Source organism: Sus scrofa, chromosome 15 (assembly GCF_054392235.1).
Source record: "Sus scrofa isolate SSC_HxYL_T2T_F1_AM1 chromosome 15, Sscrofa_HxYL_maternal_Yorkshire_Landrace_v2.0, whole genome shotgun sequence".
Taxonomy (NCBI): domain Eukaryota; kingdom Metazoa; phylum Chordata; class Mammalia; order Artiodactyla; family Suidae; genus Sus; species Sus scrofa.
In genome coordinates, this window is record NC_139397.1 from 17,787,520 (window position 1) to 17,806,929 (window position 19,410).

General features: G+C 35.0%; 1 protein-coding gene across 47 annotated transcripts in view; it reads right to left on the reverse strand.

Annotated features, from left to right (window-relative positions):
* Positions 1-19,410, reverse strand: part of MBD5 (methyl-CpG binding domain protein 5) — a 438,228-nt gene that overhangs the window by 161,890 nt on the left and 256,928 nt on the right. For 36 of the 47 annotated variants that reach the window (XM_084998691.1, XM_084998684.1, XM_084998699.1 and 33 more), the window contains one exon: positions 547-668. The gene's annotated coding sequence lies outside the window, so the exon portion shown is untranslated. Of the gene's footprint in view, positions 1-546; positions 669-1,855; positions 2,071-19,410 lie in introns of all 47 variants that reach the window. The other 11 variants (XM_084998675.1, XM_084998712.1, XM_084998695.1 and 8 more) reach the window with 1 other exon arrangement.

A 19,410-nucleotide genomic window follows, 5' to 3' on the forward strand; every position in this document is an offset into this window, starting at 1 on the left:
AACCATGGGAAAAAAAAAAAACAGAAAGATCTCAAACTCAATAATTGAAAATATTCATATAATTTATATTATACCCTTAAACTAGAATATAATACAACCATTAAAAATGGAAATATGGATATTTATTGATATGAAAAATGCTGCAATAAATTGATAAGTAAAGGAAGAATTCTAGCCAAAGAGCATTTATATCCTATTACTTCTAGTCATAATCATAAATATCTATAGAAGTACATAAACATAATATAAATATATATCAATAAATTCGTAAAGACATACAAGAAAATATCAAGAATATTATCTCATAGTGGTAGGATGACTATACTTTTCCATACTTTTTTTTTTTGCTTTTAACAATGAACATGTATTAATTTTATAACAGAAATATTTTTTAGAGGTAATGTGTTTACGTGTCTTAGCTATTTGGAGATGTGTGGCACTTTAATCTATTGATAACAGATGCTTTTCATATTTAATATAAATTAAGTTCACAGATAAGAAAACTATAATTATATGAAGAATTCATGGAGAGAAAACAACTCCTACCTTCTGGAGAGAAACAGATGAAAACATAACACGTGCTGTGAGACCCAGCAGTGTAGTGGAGGCAGTAAATCTCTGGATGCTCTATGCCTTTATGAGTCCCTATAAAGGAGTACCTCTTCTCTCTGTAACAAAAATAACATACACACACATTTATTTAAAGGAACAGCTGAATGAAAATCATCCTTAAATACAAACTGGAGCTATATGGGCTGCCTGTTTTCCAGTGAGTTCTCATAGAAAAAAGTTTGAAATATTACCACTTGCATATTATATGACCTTGGGAAAGTTACTTATCCTCACTGTGCCTCAGTTTCCTCATCTGTAAATGGGGATAATAATAGGGCCATGTAGAAGGGTTCTTATAAAGATTAATATTCATAAAGTACTTGCGACAGTGCCAACAATAGTATATGCTATTGATGTGTTTTTTAAAAAATAAATACCTGGGTAGGGTTATTTTAATAGAGACCCTTCACAGAGCATAATACTATCGGTGACATTTTACTTCTGTTAACATCTCTGGTAATTCTCACTTCAGTGCTGGGAATGCATCCTCAGCTTTGCAAATCAGAAACTTGATTTTATCAGCTCCCCAAACTGTTATAAACTCACATGAAACTGATGAACTCAAAATGGGAACTTGGTTGTTGCTCCAAAGTGATAACCAAGGGGTTGGATAAAATACTATTTACTTATACCTGGTCTATTTAAGTACCAAACCACTTAGAAATTACCTGATTAGTATGAAATTAAAGCAAGGAGACCTGAAAACTCAAACTGGACCTTCTATCAAGTCATCGTGGTGTACTTTTCTACTGTGTTGCCAATTTCCTCTTACATATTTGATATGATACTGTGAGAAGGCACAGCATCCCCAATGGAGTTATTCTTGCCAAGAATGTTTAATCTGAATATAATAATTTTTAAAAATTCTGAAAAATCTAAGTTAAGGGACATCTTGTGAATAACTGGCCCAGACTTTTAAAATGTGTCAGTGATATGACACAAAAAGGCTGAGATTTTTTTTTTTTTTTGGATTAAAGGAGAGTAAATGGATAGGACAACAGAATACAATGCATGATCCTTGCTTGGATCTTGGACCTGGGGAAAAAAGACAGCTATACTTTTTGAACAGTTGAGAAATTTAAAATAAGGACTTTGAAAAATCTCTAGCAGTCAATTCATTTAAAATTAGGTGGATTATTCCTAGAGATAAAATTATTCACTCATGCATTTATTTACATAATTTATTAAATATATATCAGTGTTATAGGCCTGCAGGTCACAAAATTTCTTGCAAGTAACAGACCTTACAATACAATCCTGGCTTGGCCAAAGGAGTCAAGTGAAGGGTAGTGAGGATGCCTCCATCTCAGTCTGGCAAATTAGCAAAACAGCTAAACCATCATCTGATATATTTGGGATTCAGGCCATCTTCCTACTGAAATGTTTTTCCTTGTAACGAAGGGCGAAAACTCAGAATGCTGGAGCAGGCTGCTGCTTCATGCAGCCTTCAATAAAGTTCTACAAGAAAGAGTGGCACATCAGGAAGCAGAGAAGGGGAAAAAAAAAAAAAGACATAGCTTTGCCAGAAGAGCTACTTTCTGTCTGTGGCTGAGAATCAGATGATCTGGAGCTTGGCAGGATTGAAAAAGCCAAATTATACATGTTTTATAATTATCTTTTATTTATTTTTGAATAGGTTATTTGCATGATATAGAATTTGAAAGATATAAAAAGGCAGTGAAAAAATCTGTCTTCTAGTCTTGTCCCCTCGACATCCATTTTCCCTCCCCAGAGGCAACCCCTGCTACCAATCTCGTATTCTTCCAGAAATGTTTAATGCATTCACACATTGATATATGTATTTATAGAAATGGAGCAGGTTATACACTCTGTTCTATACTTTGCTTTCTTATGTAATATGTTTTTTCAATTGATCATTTCAGGAAATACAGAGCTGCATTATTATATGATCATTATAAAACTTATACCATAAAAACTATAGTGTAGACAAGAGTGCAAGATGATATAAGAGAGATTTCCCATGCCAAGGAAATAAGACACTGGCCACCAGGCAGGAAAGGGCATTGGGGTATCTGAGCATAGAAGATTATGACTGAGAAAGGTACCTGGGAGGATTTGTCTGAAGACATCTTTAGGTTCTAAGCATACCAATGTATAATGGCAGAACAGCTGAAAAGTTACTAAAGTCTCTGCCCTGAGTGGGTGGAGTGAGTGGTTAAGATTGAGTTGGCAGATATAAAGGAGACTGGAATTCAAAGAAACAGGGTAAACAACACCTGGTCCTTACAACTGGAGAGCACAGCAAGGAGAGTGGCAGTAGATCCAGTGTATGAAGTCCAGAGTCCAAGCAAGAGGAACTACATGTCAGTGCATGATGGCACATGGTGCCCAAATGCCAAGCACCAAGAGTAACTGAACAGGGACCAGCAGGCAGACAGAAGGATGTAGAAACCCACGCTCATTTGCCATGACAGGATGATGAGTCTCCCCAGGAACTTGGGGAAGAGTAGAAAAGAAGGAGAGAGGAAGGAAAGGAAGAATCTAGTTTAAAGCTTAAACTGACTCAATTTTAATTTAGAAGTGACTAAGCTACTACCAATAGGTAAGATTAAGTTTTACTTTATCTATGGAAATGATGGTTAGGGGAATGTCAGCAAAAAAGGGGTTTGTAAGATAAATCTATTTTACATATAGGCAAACAGTTTTTTACACACTAGAAATAAACAACTATAAAATTTAAATCTACATAGCCAGCTTATAGGACTATTATAAGGAGTCAATGAAATGTACAAATGATAAATTGTATGATTTTTCTGATTACGATTTTTGATAGCAGCCTTTCTGTGACTTCTCCCCAGTTTCCAGGGACCTTTAATGTAGTTCCGTAATTCCAAGTTTTTTTCTACACACTCCCTTCCAGAGAGTGAATCCTGAGTTTAAATTCTACCTTTGTCACATACTAGCTGTGTGAATTTGAGGAAGTAATTTAACTTCTCTGAGGATTTATTCAAAAAACACCATGTGACAATAAAAAATTCTAATACATGTATTAAGTGAAATAATGAAATGTACATAAGACATTGTCTACAATAATTAAAAACTGCTGCATACATATATTAAGTAAGACAGTGAGAGAAACCACATTGTTTACTTCATGGTTGCTAAAGATTACACTATGTTGCCCAGTTTCCAATTCAGAAATTTTGATGATCTTGTTATATGTCCTGATTCTAAGAGACTGAGCTTGGTTATAGATGGCTCCTAGTTATTTCAGGGTGATGGAGTACTAAACATATCCACACGCTGTGAAGAAAGCAGGTCTATGTCATACTTAAAGCATTTAATATAAAATACATAATTCATAAACAGCAATCTCCTCAAATTTTACTCTGAGCCTGAGAGTCTGAATATAGGGATTGAATAAGGTATTTTCCATTTTCTTCAAATAGAAATTGTCTTTTTAAAAAAGGCATTTTTATCTCAAATCTAACAAATGTTAAAAAGAAGAAACTACTCAGTAGATAACAAAATTAGCAATATTGATTTCTGGTTAAAGATGGTAGATTGAACATACGCATTTAACTCCACCCCCCTTCAAAACCACATTAAAATACAACATTCAATTTTTTATTAAAAAGCATGAAGCAAGAAAGAAAAGGAGAATGAGAGACGAATGATAGTTACCAAAAGTTGGAAGCTAGAATTAATTAAACTAATTAATTTAGCAAATCCAAGTGAGCAGAATTTTGCCTTTAGAAAAAAAAATTATTTTTAGGGCCACACCTGTGTATATGGACGTTCCTAGGCTAGGGGTTGAATGGGAGTTGTAGCTGCTGGCCTACACTACAGTCATAGCAACACTGGATCAGAGCTGCATCTGCGATCTATGCCATAGCTTGCAGCAATGCCAGACCCTTAACCCAAATGGAGCAAGGCCAGGGATCAAACTCATATCCTTATGGATACTAGATGGTTTCTTAACCCACTGACCTACAACGGGAATTCCAAGCAAATAGAATCTTAAACCAGCAGTAGGTAAAGCCAGGAAACAATTTTATTTGCATTGCAGTTTTCAAAAAACTTAGGAACTGGTAGCACCTAGACTTATGGGAATGAGCTAAAGGTAGAAATAAGAGCAAGTCTGGTTGGAAGTCTATTTTTTTTTTTTTTTTTTTTTTTTTGGCTTTTTGCCTTTTCTGGGGCTGCCGTCATGGCATATGGAGGTTCCCAGGCTAGGAGTCTAATCAGAGCTGTAACTGTTGGCCTACGCCACAGCAACACTGGATCCTTACCCACTGAGCAAGGTCAGGGATTGAACCTGCAACCTCACCATTCCTAGTCGGATTCGTTAACCACTGAACCATGACAGGAACTCCCTGAAGTCTATTAAAAAATAGTTTCTTGCATTCCCTCTCTACCTTTCACAACCAGACAAGTAGCCCTTGCTATCTCATCTCAGCAGAAGACTAAACGTTTATTCCTTTGAATGGTAAAACAGAAGGCTCCCCATCTGAGAAATTTTAGAGAATTCTTGTGGGCAGAGTACTCTACTGAAAACAGAATTGAAGGAAACTTTATATTCTGGATATTGAGACCCTTAAATCCTCTTCTACCTAGTTTTTGTTGTTGTTGTTTTGCCAAATGCTAGGAGTCCATCTTATAACTTCTAGGCAGGAGAGTGAAAGATTCTTCTTTGGTAAATCTAATTTAACTAAAAAGAAAGGTGTTCAATAAATTGATACTGGGGGTTCCTAAATAAAACAAGCATAGTCAGATTTAGGAAATCCACAGTCATCAAGCCCTAAATATGTATTACCTAGACATCCCTCTTTCTTACCACCTTAAATATGAGCTGATAGGCAATGACCACTAGACATCTGAGCAAAGCATCTAACATGAAATATGGAGCCTCGAAAAACAAACAAACAAAGAAAGTAAACAGAACTATTCATGAAAATAAAATTCCAAAAAAAATTTATCTTCAAAGAGAGAAGAGAACCGCATCCATGAAACAAGAACAGATTGCTTTAAAAAAATCAGGGAAAAAGAAAGTGATGTTAGGAAGCAAAATTACGATAGAAATGGAAACCTGAAAAGAAAAGGTTGGAAGAACTCCCAGCAAGTAAAAAGCCAAAAAAAGAAAAAAAATATATAGGAAAGAAAGGCTAAGAAAATTTGAAGACCAGGCTAGGAGGTTCAACATCCAAATAATAGAAAAAGAACAGTGAGAAAGAAATCATCAAAGAAGATAATTCACGAAACATTTCCTGAAATAAATAACATAAATTTCTAGATTAAGAGGGCTCACTGTATGCCTAGCAAAATGAATGAAAATAGATCCCTAATAGGATACATCAAAGAAAATTTCTGATCTTTGGGACAAATAGAAAATCATAAAAGCTTCCAGGAAAGAAAAACATATAAAATGGAAATTAGAACATCTTTCAAATTTTCAACACAAGAAACTAAAAGACAATGGAGAAAGACTAAAAAATTGTGAGAGAAAAAAAATTCCAAACAAGCATTTTGTACTCACCCATGATACCAATAGAATGTCAATAAAGCATGAAGACATAATTCAAACAGGAAAGATCAAAGCTATTGTTAGAATTGCTCCATCAAAATGAGCAGTAAATGAAGAAGGAAAAGACATTAAAAACAAAAGATTCAACTCAAATCAAGGACAAAAAGAAGCTCCAAAGAAAAAAAGACATCAGGGCCAGAGTTTGCAGCTGAAACAGAAACAGGTACATAGGAAATAAACTATGAAAAATATGACAATTATTCGCTTTAAGAAAGGCAGAGAATTAGATACATGATATGGTCCAGTCATAAGCTGAGTTTATTTAGTTATAAAATGCATGTAATTGAAAACATCAAAATCATATTATTGTGTTGGTGCACTGTGATGGGCATGGACATAAAAGAGATTGAAATCTACAGCTTCCAAGGGAAAACAATACTTTACATGTGAGGCTGAAAAAAATCAAGAAGTAGAATTAAAATCATAGTACTCATAATATTTAGAGATAGTCTTTTCATAAATACCTAAAGAAACATTTAAAAATAATTCAAAGTGATTATTTCTGGGAACTGGAAAAATGGTGAGAGGAGGTGCTGAGCAGGAAACTGCTAATTTCTTTTAAAAATAAGTCTTTTAGGACTACTCATGAACTATGTGCAGGTGTAACTGATAAATATAAAACAAAACAGGAGTTTCCGTCATGGCTCAGTGGTTAACGAATCTGACTCGGAACGTTGAGGTTTCAGGTTCGATCCCTGGCCTTGCTCAGTGCGTTAAGGATCTGGTATTGCTGTGAGCTGTGGTGTAGACTGTGAGCTGTGGTGTAGACTGCAGACATGGCTGGGATCTGGCATTGCTGTGGCTCTGCCGTAGGCCGGCAGCTACAGCTCCGATTAGCCACCTAGCCTGGGAACCTCCATATGCTGTGGGTGCAGCCCTAAAAAGACAAAAAATAAAATAAAATAAAATAAAACAAAACAAAACATAAAATTAACATTGGCAATGAACTGTGGAAACAGCAATTCAAATTTAAATTCTTAAATGTAGTTGCATATGAATTATTGCATTATATAACCTTATAGAGTAAGCTTCTAGAAAATATTTGTTAGATCAGATAATCATCTGCCATGGCAGCCAGCACGGGGCAGATATCTAAACACTGATACTTTAACTGGAAACAATGAAAAACAAAAACAAGCACTGAAGTGGGTTCTAGACTTCCTGGGTTCAAATCTTGGCTCTACCCCTTTCTACTTATATAGCCTCTGATAAGATATTAAACCTCTTTTTGCTTAAGCTTCCTTAATCTGTAAAATCCTTATTTCACAGGTATGATGTTAGTGTAATCTGATATAAATACAGTGCTTAGCACACTGCCTCAGGTATAAGGAACGGTTAATACATGCTAGCTATTTTACTTTTAATCCCAAATTCCTAACTCTGGGTTCTGAGGATCATGTCCACTGTACCTCTTCTACCCCCCTGCACAGACCTTGGCACATTTTATATCCCACAAATGTGTTATTCAACAACTCTAGCCCTAACCACAGAGATCAGACTATATTATTACCCTAAAATCAATTGTGCCTGGTTTACTTCAAAACATAGACTAAAAATAAATATCAAACATGGAACCACCTTTTTTCTTATCCATTCCTGCTTCCCTTTTCCTTTAAGGCAGCCTGGAGCAGGATTTTTAACCAAAAGACATAAGTTTGGGTAGGACGTTTAGCCTCTCCAAATATATTTTCTTATCTGTAAAGTAGAGATGTTATTATCTGCTGGAGTGGATATGTGAATTTTGCCTCACCACCATGCTTTCTTGGTACTTCTGGTAACTGTACACTGATTTTCCTTTGGACCACTTACCCATTCTACAGCTTTAAAGGTGGGCCTAACAGCCAAAGTCAGTTAGCATATTGCCCTACCCCTCCGTCCACAGCAAGATGTCCTAGGATGGACACATAACCAAATCAGGACTGGTGACACTCAGAACTGTTAGGGACAACCAAGTATGGAGCTGACGATGGAACCAATTTAGAAGGAAAGAATTGGGAACCTCAGATTAGCTTATCAGAAGACCATTCTATCTTATGAACCAAAAATATCACCTTTTAGCCTAAGCCTGCAGAGGGAGGGGAGGGTAGAGAGGGAGAGTATTCTTCAACCAAATGAGTCTTAACTCCTGCCAACCTTATAAGTATTATCCCTACTGTTTCTAAGAGTAATTGATACAATAGATATAAAAATATGTGATAAATGTAAAACAGTACACAAATGTTACCTGCTAAAAATTTTAATAACATAAGCCCAATTTCTTCACAAAGTATACTATGCCTTGTAACAGTTATAACTCTTCACAAAAATCAAAATACCCTATTAAAAGTCTGGACATGGTGCATATTATTTGTGAATATGTATTTTGTATAAAGAAATATAAGAATGAGCAAATTGTTGTTCAAATTATTCTAGGTTAGGCATGTGACAGCAGCTCAGATGGCTTCCTTTTAACCAAATTTAAAAGCGAGGCCAATACTCCTCAAATCTCTATTTTATACTTTGATATTTACAGTTGTGTGCTCCATAACATGTTTGCATAATTTTGAAAATATGTATTCTTAAAATATATTACAGAATTACTTAAAAGAGATTTTTATCATAATTAATTAGTGAAATCTAGAGAGGTACAATTATTTTATTATTTATAAGTAAAACATTAACTAAAGAGAAACTGAAAAATGGTACCTAGTCCTTATAAAAGATGGTTTCGTTAACCTGTGAAATAAAATATTCTAAAGTCAGAATAAAAATTAGAAATTGGTATCCCGAATGAGCTCAAAAGACTTTTTTTCTTTTTTTTTAAAGGCATTTTTTTGCTTCAATAGATCCGCCTCTTAATGTCTACAGGATTACTTTGGTTGACAATTCTTTTCTTTCTGGCTAAAGCAAAAGTAAACTTTAGCTCAACTCCTGTTTCATTTCTCAAAAGCTAAGAAAGTGCAGTTGAAATACATGCTACTTTACAGTATTTACTCCATTTGATATATATGTGGTCTTATCTCTAGATTAGGCTCCTTTAGATAAAGGGTCAGATAATCAGGAAATAAGGATGATTTTGGTATCATCTTCCATTATCATTAGCCAATAATAACAATGGGGCAAGGAGCATGAATGTATAAGTTTTTTTCATGATGGAAAATATCCAATATGAAATGGAAAAAAAAAAACTAGGCTGTAATAGCATTATTTTTAAGAAAGAAAATGATGAAACAAGAATGACATTCTTTTTTTTTTTTTTTTTTCTTTTCCCACTGTACAGCAAGGGGGTCAGGTTATCCTTACATGTATACATTACAATTACAGTTTTTCCCCCACCCTTTCTTCTGTTGCAATATGAGTATCTAGACATAGTTCTCAATGCTATTCAGCAGGATCTCCTTATAAATCTATTCTAAGTTGTGTCTGATAAGCCCAAGCTCCCGATCCCTCCCACTCCCTCCCCCTCCCATCAGGCAACCACAAGTCTCTTCTCCAAGAAGAATGACATTCTTTAACTAAAAACAAGTTATGTTATCAGGATCGCTGGTAAAGCTTAAATACCAATTGAAAATAGTATAAGAAAGATAATCAGGACACATAATAAAATGCTTAAAATTCCAGCCCAACAAAGACAACAACTCTTCTTAATAACTTGGAGTTACAAACTGGGACTATGAAGAACCTGGTATTTTAATAAATATACTTTAAATCCTTTTTGTCCTTCAAAATGGTTATCTTGGGAGGCCATAAACCAAGCCCAGAAATGCTAGAATTGTTCAAAATATTTTTGGAATTTCTCTCTTGTAATTGCCTCTGCAATTAACTTTTGCACCACAGAAGATCTCTTGTTGTTTTTGACCTCTGAAGCCACACATAACTTTTGACCCACTAAACTTAATTTGAGATGCCATTTAGTTGGTTCAAGAATTCAGATGAAACTAGTATGTGTATTCAAAATAGTGTACTAAGGAACAAAAGCAATTCCATAAACATTTTGGTGTAAGTCCAAAGTTTCCAAAGTACTTCTGATGAAGAGTCCAATAATAAAGTATTTATTTAATAATTTTTAAATGTTGTTTATCCCCATCCCTATAATTATATATTAAGAATAAAATAGCAGTCTGAATATGCAGACATATCAAATTTCAGACTGTTTAAGAATGAATTTTTTAAATGAGCAACTTCTGGAAATTAAGTCAATTTAACACATGTTTATTGAGTGTATTCTACACATCTATATAATAGTGCTAGGTTCGAAAGGAAGCAGCAAAATGAGTAATATACAGGCCAGATCTTCAAGGCATTTATAAGCTAGTAGAAGAGAAAGTTATGTACAATACCCAGTACAACATTCTACTTCAGTTCTTCACACTTGGACATTCCAAATAAAGCTAAAACCTCAGTTATATTAGCTAATTTACCTTCAGATGTTTTAGTCCATAGTTTTTCATGTCAATCCTTTTACCACTAGCGTTGTGTACCATTATAAATACATGTCATAGTACACTGCACAAATGTATTGATATATCTGCCTCCTCCACTGGCCTAGGAGCTCCTCTGCAGCAAGAACTAGAGATCACGGCACAACGTTTATTGTAGTGTACTTGCCCAACAACTGTGTGAATCATAAGGCAGGAAGTTAAGTCACTGAAAGAAACGCAAAGTGGTATGAGAAAAATCAGACACGGAGTAGTTTTAACTCTTACTGGAGAGCTTGAAGAAAAGCTTCAAAAACAAAGGAGCATTTAAAGAAAACTGAGATCGTCATATATAGAAATGTAAGAAGAAAGAGGATTTTAAAATTAGTTATAACAGGAAAAATCTGCAAAGTATGAAAGTAAAAAAAGTACTGGGTATGCTTTAGAAATATTCATAATCCACTATCATTGGAATTCCAAGCTTTTGTGGTTGATTGAAAAGTGTATTAAGTATGGGGAGGAATAGTGGGACTAACACCTAGATAAATGAACAGCTATCTGGGTGGGTCACCTTTCTCAGAACTGTACTACTGGGAGGCTAATATGGGTGTCACAAAAATAGTCTTTGGGAATTTATCCACATGCTTCAACAAAATTCGATATCTATATTATTTTAGGAATTTATCCACATGCTTCAACAAAATTCGATATCTATATTATTTTAGAATAACGCAGAGAATTCCTTACCAAATGGTGTTTCATGAAATAATATACTCTTAGAGAAATACAAACACTTGCAGAACCCAGTTCAGTCCAGTATATCTTCCCAAATAATCTGGCCATGGAACATTTTTGTCATAAAATTCCTATTAACATCTCAGTTTGGAACCCATTATGGTAACTCCCCTATATTTAATATATAAGATATCACTATACTCTAACTTAAAATTTGAGTCATCAAATGAGTCTATTTCAAGCATTATGATGTTATATTACTACTGGGGACAACTCCCAAATATCCACTAATTTGGTAGCAATCAGAGGACATGAGATAATATAATAAATAAGAAATTATCAATATAAGTTAATTTTTGTCTTATATGTTTGGACCTACATGAATTATTTAGCAGTTGGTGGGTTAATCTAGACTACAGTGGAATTTAGCAAAATAAACATAAGGTTTGATTTAGCTATGCATCCTTGAAAAATATAAAGAAACTGGAAATAAGATGAATGTCTGAATAAATTTTGGTGCCTCCGTAATATACAATATTGCAGTCATGAACAAATAAATTAGATCTTCTTCTACAAAGTATTGTAGAGTGAGAAATGCAAGGTTCAGGGGTGTGTGTGTGTGTGTGTGTGTGTGTGTGTGTGTGTATGAGTGTGTGTGTGTGTGTAATCCAATCTTTTAAAGCAATGAACAATTCCTTTCTCTATATATGTATATACACATGGAGTACAGGAAAGATATACACTAGGTTAGAAGAAAAGACTGCATCAAATATACTTTTACAGGCATACAAAATAAAAATATGATCTATAAAAATTAAGAATATTAAAACTAGAGAACTTACATCAAAGTTGGTTGTAACTAATATAATAAATCTTCCTTTTTCCATTTCTTGTGATTTCTCATTAATTATAGACAGGCCTGGGAAAGGTGGGATGTACATTTCTTGTTTGGGCTGTAAATTTGTTCATGATTTGGTTCCTACTTTTCTCACATCTGCAGTATATATTCTACATTCCAACTATACTAAACAACCTAGCCTGTACTGGAACACTCTGTGCTACTTCATATTCCTGTGCCTTTGTATACGTCCTGTCCATTCCACGAAATGTCCTTTTTTTCATTTTTCTGCATGCTGAACTCTTAAAAATTTGTGTAAGGCCTAATTAAACAAATATTAAAAATACAACCTGTTACATAATAAGCATTAAGTAGGTATTACAGGAATCCAGAGTCCTGACTGGGGTAGTCAGGAAAAGCTAGTATTTGAATTAGGTCTTTTTTTTTGGCCTTTTAGGGCTGCACCTGAGGCATCCCAGGCTAGGGGTTGAATTGGAGCTACAGATTCTGGACTTCACTACAGGCACAGCAATGCAGTCAGTATCTGAACCACATCTGTGGCCTACATCACAGCTCACGGCAATGCCGGATCCTTAACCCACTGAGCAAAGTGAGGGATCGAACCAGCAACCTCATGGTTACTAGTCAGATTTGTTTCCACTGAGCCATAACAGGAACTTCTGATTTAGGTCTTGAAAGATTAGCACTATAATAGGCATGAGAAGAGAAGGTACAGGCATATCTTGGAGATATTGCAGGTTCAGTTCCAGACCACTGCAATAAAGAGAATACTCAACAAACTAGTCACAAAAAGTTTTGGTTTCCCAGTGCACACAAAAGTTATATATAACAATAATGTGGTCTATTAATTGTGCAAAGGTTATTATATCTAAAAAATGGTGTATATACCTTAATAAAAAACACTTTATTGCTAAAAAATGCTAACCATCATGTGAGTCTTCAGTGAGTCATGATCTTTTTGCTGGTGGAAAGTCTTATCTTGATGTTGATGGCTGTTGAATGATTAGGATGGTGGTTGCTGCGGCAGGTTGGGTTGTGTAGCAATTTCTTAAATGTGAAGTTGGGTGCATTGATTGACTCTTCCTTTCACAAACAACTTCTCTATAGCATGCAATGTGGTTTGATAGCATTTTACCCACCAAACTTCTTCCAAAACTGGACTCAATCTTCTCAAACCCTGCTGCTGCTTTATCAGTGAAGTTAATGTAATATTCTGAATTCTTTATTGTCACTTCAACGATCTTTGCCAAAAGTAAATTCCATCTCTAGAAACCATTTTATTTGCTCATCCTTAAGAAGCAACTCCTCATCCATTCAAGTTACATCATAAGATTGTAGCAATTCAGTCACATCTTCAGGCTCGACTTCTAATTCTAGTTCTTTTGCTATTTCTACCATATCTGTAGTTACTTCCTCCACTGAAGTCTTGAACCTCTCAAAGTCATCCATGAGGGTTGGAATCAATTTTTTGTAAATTCCTGTTAATGTTGATACTTTGGCCTCTTCTCATGAATTGCAAATGTTCTTAATGACATCTGGAATGTGAATTATTTCCAGGTTTTTAATTAATTTTGCCCAGATCCATCACAGGAATCTATGGCAGGTCTAGCCTTAAAGAGTATATTTCTTAAATAAGGCTTGAAAGTTGAAATTACTCCTTGAACCATGGTCTGAAGAATGGATTTGTGTTATCAGGCATGAAAACAACAGGAATCTCATTACATATCTTCATCAGAGTTCTTGGGTGAACAGGTACATTGTAAATGAGCAGTAATATATGTATACTTTATGGCTATGCCCATGGCATATATAAGTTCCCAGGCCAGGGACTGAATCTAAGCTGAGCTGTGATCTACACCACAGCTATGGCAATGCCAGATCCTTAACCCAATGTACCAGAGCAGGAACTCCAGGCAGTAATATTTTGAAAGGATTATTATTTTTTTTCTGAGCAGTAGGCCACAATATCAACAGATGTGCTGTCATCCAGGCTTTGTTGTTCCATTTATAGAGCACAGGCAGAGGAGATTTAGCATACTTCTTAAGGGCATTAAGATATTTTGAATAGAAACTGGCACTAGCTTCAACTTCAAGTCACCAGCTGCATTAGTCCTTTATAAGAAAGGAAGTCTATCCTTTAAAGTTTTGAAGCCAGGCACTGACTTCTCCTCTCTAGCTATGAAAGTCCTAGATGGCATCTTCTTCCAACATAAGGCTACATTGAAAATGTGCTGTGTAATGTAGCCAACTTCATTACTTACTTTAGCTAGTCCTCTGGATAACTTGCTGCACCTTCTACATCAGCACTTGCCGGCCTACCTTGTATTTGGATGCTATGGAGATGGCTTCTTTCCTTATACCTCATGAGCCAACCTCTGTTAGCTTTAAACTTTTCTCCTGCAGTTTCCTCAACTCACTCAGCCTTCAAAGAATTAAAGAGAATTAAGGCCTTGTTCTGGATCAGGCTTTGGCGTAAGGGAATGTGGGGGCTGATTTAATCTTCTATTCAGACCACCATAACTTTCTGCTTATCAGCATAAAGATGTTTTGCTTCTTGTGAACATTTGCCTTCTTGTGAACATCTATGTGTTCACTAGAGTTGCACTTTTAATTTCTTTTAAGAATTTTTCCTTTGCATTCAAAACTTGGCTAACTGGCACAAGAGATCTAACTTTCAACCTATCTCAGCTTTTGACATGCCTTCCTCAGTAGGCTTAATCATTTCTGGCTTTTGATGTAAAATGAGAGACACGCAATTTTCCCTTTCACTTGAACACTTAGAGGCCATTGTAGGGTTATTAATTAGCTTAACTTTTTTTTTTTTTTTTTTTTTTTTTTAAGGGCCACACCTGTAGCATATGGAAGTTTACAGACTAGAAATTAAATTGGAGCTGCAGCTCCTAGCCTACACCACAGCAACATGGGATCTGAGGCACATCTTCGACTTACACCACAGCTTATGGCAATGCCGGATCCTTAATCCATTGAGTGGGGCCAGGGATCAAACCCGCCTCCTCATGGATACTAGTTGGCTTTGTTACTGCTGAGCCGCAACAGGAATTCCAAAACATTTATTTCAATGTAATACATTATTTCTAATATTTGCAAATGATGTGACTGACAAAGCCTTTATCTCCAAAATATACAACTCAATAACAAAAAAATAAACAACCCAATCATAAAATGGGAAGAAGACCTAAATAGACATTTCTCCAAAGAAGACATACAGATGACCAGTAGGCACATGAAAAAATGCTCAACATTAGTAATTATTAGAGAAATGCAAATTAAAACTACAATCAGATATCACCTCACACTAGTCAGACTAGCCATCATTTAAAAGTCTGTAAATAAGAAATGCTGAAGTGGGTATGGTGAAAAGGGAACCCTCCTACAATGCTGGTGGGAATGTAAGTTGGTGCAACCACTATGGAAAACAGTATGGAGACTCCTCAGAAGACTAAAGATAGGATTACCATATGATCCAGCAATTCCACTTCCGGGCATACACCTAGACAAAACAATGATCCAAAGGGATACATGCACCCCAGTGTTCACTGCCCCACTATTCACAACAGCCAAGACTTGGAAACAACTTAAATGTCCACAGGTAGATGAATGGATTAAGAAGATGTGGTACATATATACAATAGAATAGTACTCAGTCATAAAAAGAATGGTAATGCCATTTGCAGCAACATGGAAGCAACTACAGGTTATCATACTAAGGGAAGTATATTAGAAAGAGAAAGACAAATAAATACCATGTGATATCACTTACATGTGGAATTTAAAATATGGCATGAATGAACCTATCTACGAAACAGAAACAGACTCACAGACATAGAGAACAGACTTGTGGTTGCCAAGGAGGAGGGGGGAGAGGGAGGGACTGACTGGGAGTTTGGCGGCAATAGATGCAAACTATTACATTTAGAGTGGAAAAGCAATGAGGTCATACTGTATAGCACAGGGAACTATATCCAATCTCCTGGGATAAACCATAATGGAAAGGAATAGTAAATAAAAATGTATAAATGTGTATAACTAAGTCACTTTGCTGTATGGCAGAAATTAGCATAACATTATAAAAATACTTTAATAAAAATTCAAAAACAAAAAAATTTAATAGATTTTTTAATTAAATTTTTTTATTATATTGATTTACAATGTTCTGTCAATTTAGATTATTTTTATACTAAAAGAGATGTGTTAAGCAGTGGGATGTAAAATTTGTGCAAATGTTTTAAGATAAAACAGGAAATTTCCAAGAAATACCAAACTGTGGTAAGGTGTTTCCAGCTCTGCTACCAGATTGTAGTGGCTGCTCTCATTTACATCTTCTCCTGGCAGTGGAAATATAGTCATGAAAGGGATTTGAGCAAGACAGTAACCTAATTAAAGTGATGATTTACTTATATTAATCTAGCAGCAGGATGCAGGCTGGCCTAGAAATGGGGAGAAGATTAGAAATCTCTATCCTAGCTAAAGAACTACTGCAACAGTCCAGAATGGTAGCTAATAGAATGGAAAGAAACTTAACAATCTTCATTAAGGAAGTTAGTATTTCAACTAATATTGTAACCATTGCCATGTATTAGAATTGATTCAATGATACTAGACTTTCTATATATTGAAAGTCAGTTCACTGTTGGTTAACTACCAACTCTGGTGCCATAATTCTTAGTTTTAAATTTTGGTTTAGGCACTTACTCAGCTTATGACTTAGTACAAATTGCTTAACTGTCCTGCACCTCTATTTTCCCATCTGTATAAATGGGAATAATGATAATACTGCCTACTTCTCTGTATTTCCATGGGGTTTAAATGAGTTAATGTATGTAAAGCACTTAAAACAGTGCCTGGCACAGTAAACACTATTTAAGTGTTACCTAAGTATTATTAAGTTAGCTCTATAATTATTATTTTTTTAAATTTTCATATTAACCCGTGTCTTACCTGAGATGTAAGTTCCAAAAAATTAGGGAGAGCAAACAGTTTGAGTGTATATTTTAAAATTCTGTGACAGCTGTGGAAAAATTCTGAATTCTAGACTATCAGCCCAGAGATCAATGAGGACTATAAAAGCATTATAGTCTGGGTCACTATATCAGTATATTTTGTACCCTTTTGCTCCTTCGTTATAACATTAAAAAGTCTCTTATGAGTTAGATAATCTACTTTATAAATGTCCATAGCAAGTGTTTCTGACACCTAATAAGATTAAATTTATTTGATAAAAGTAAATAGTTTTCATTATAAATAATTACTGATAACAAAAAAATGGAGAAAAACATCTTTTATCTACTCAGAATGTGCAAACTTGATGAATTGCTAAATATTATAGTATATTAAAGTACTCTGGTAGGTTTTCATGAGGTTGAACTAAATGAACGTTTCATATTCAATCATTTTTGACTTACAAATATGACAAATTCAGATGGTCCAGCTTAATATTGCCTTAAAGGTACTTTGGACAATCATATATACCTCTATTTTTCTTAAGCAAATTCTACACTTTTGTTAGTTAAAATAATCATGGAATGATAGGAACAAACATGGTTAACAATAGCAAACAAAATCACCCCTATGTAAGATAACATTTTGGAACCTGGAAAACTCCTCTTTGCCTCTGCCTTTAACCTCCCCTAGCTCCTGCAGTGCTGTCATGAGGAGGCTGGCTTGAAGGCGGCCTTACACAGGTCTGTCTATCAATTTTGCATATATTAGACACCAAATGTCTTGCCTTTGTTCGGGATACTGCTTTTTAAAAATTGTAACTGAAATATAGTTGATTTATAATATTGCTCTAATTCAGGTGATTCAGTTATGTGTATATGTCATATTTTTCAGATTCTTTGCCATAAGAGGTTATTACAAAATATTGAATATAGTTCTCTGAAATATACAGAAAATCTTTGTTGCTTAACTATTCTATGTAAGTTTAGATTGCGTCTGTTAATTCTATACACCTAATTTATCCCTCACCCTCTTTTTACTTTTGATATGATATCACTTATATGTGGAGTCTAAAATAAAATACAAATGAATCTATATACAAAACAGAAAAAGAGTCATAGACATAGAAACAAACTTATGGGATATTGCTTTTAAAGTATGCTTGGAAAGATTTTCTAGAAAGGTAACATTATTCTTCAGAAACTTAAAGGTTTTTGACTCTACTAGTGAACAAAAGACGAAACTGTTTGTTTGGTTTACCACTGAATGTCTTTTGTAATGTTTTGTGAGATAGGCTAAAATTCAGAGGGACATAATTATTAAAATCAGTAGCAGCTCAAATTATTTGGCTGGCCATCTGCAGACTGGCCATCTGCAATCATTGTTTCATTTTCGGAGACCACTAAAAATACAAATAGTATCTTTAAACTTAATTTTAGTTTTGAATAGCTCTTGAAATAAAAACATCCTATAAAATACAATATGTCAAATAATATAAATACACATTATTAGCATATGTCTTAGTGTGATATTTTCACTTTTAGTTTTAAAAGAGTAAGATGAAGGCACTCCAACTTTTTTTTTTGCCTACACCCACAGCACGCAAAGCTTCCTGGGACAGGGATCGAAGCTATAGCAGCAACCAGAGCCACAGCAGTCATAACACTGGATCCTTAACCCACTGCACCATGAGAGAACTCTGAAAGGTATTCCAATTCATAAAAAAACAAACAAAAAACAAGCTAGAACTGCTTTAACTCCTGGACGTCAAAAGAATCCAATCTGAGTTATACATCTATTTGAAGTCGAATGGGCTTGATAAAAATTTCAGTCTCTGCATTAGCAATAGATATCTATAAATAGCAAGAAATTGGGAGAAAATATTTCCCCGGCCTGCTCTGCATGTTTAGTTAGCTTTAAAGGTTAAAAGACTCTCTGATGGGAGAGAGGAGGTCTTCACTCTGGATTACTCCAAAAGGAAAATTTCAGAATTAGTAGTAGGATGTGGACAGAAAGCAATGATTAGCTTAGAACAATGTAAAACCTCCTGATACTAAGTAAGAACAGAGTTCAAATCCAGGCAAATTCCACTGTCCATTCCCCCACTTCCAATTTATTCCTTATGCCAGAAGAGTAATTTTTTTTTTCAAAATACAAATCTAAGTATGACATCTATCAGTTAAAAAACTTCAATAGATTTTTGCGTGTGTGTGTCTTTTTGCCATTTTGTGGGCCGCTCCCGTGGCATATGGAGGTTCCCAGGCTAGAGGTCGAATTGGAGCTGTAGCCACAGGCCTACACCA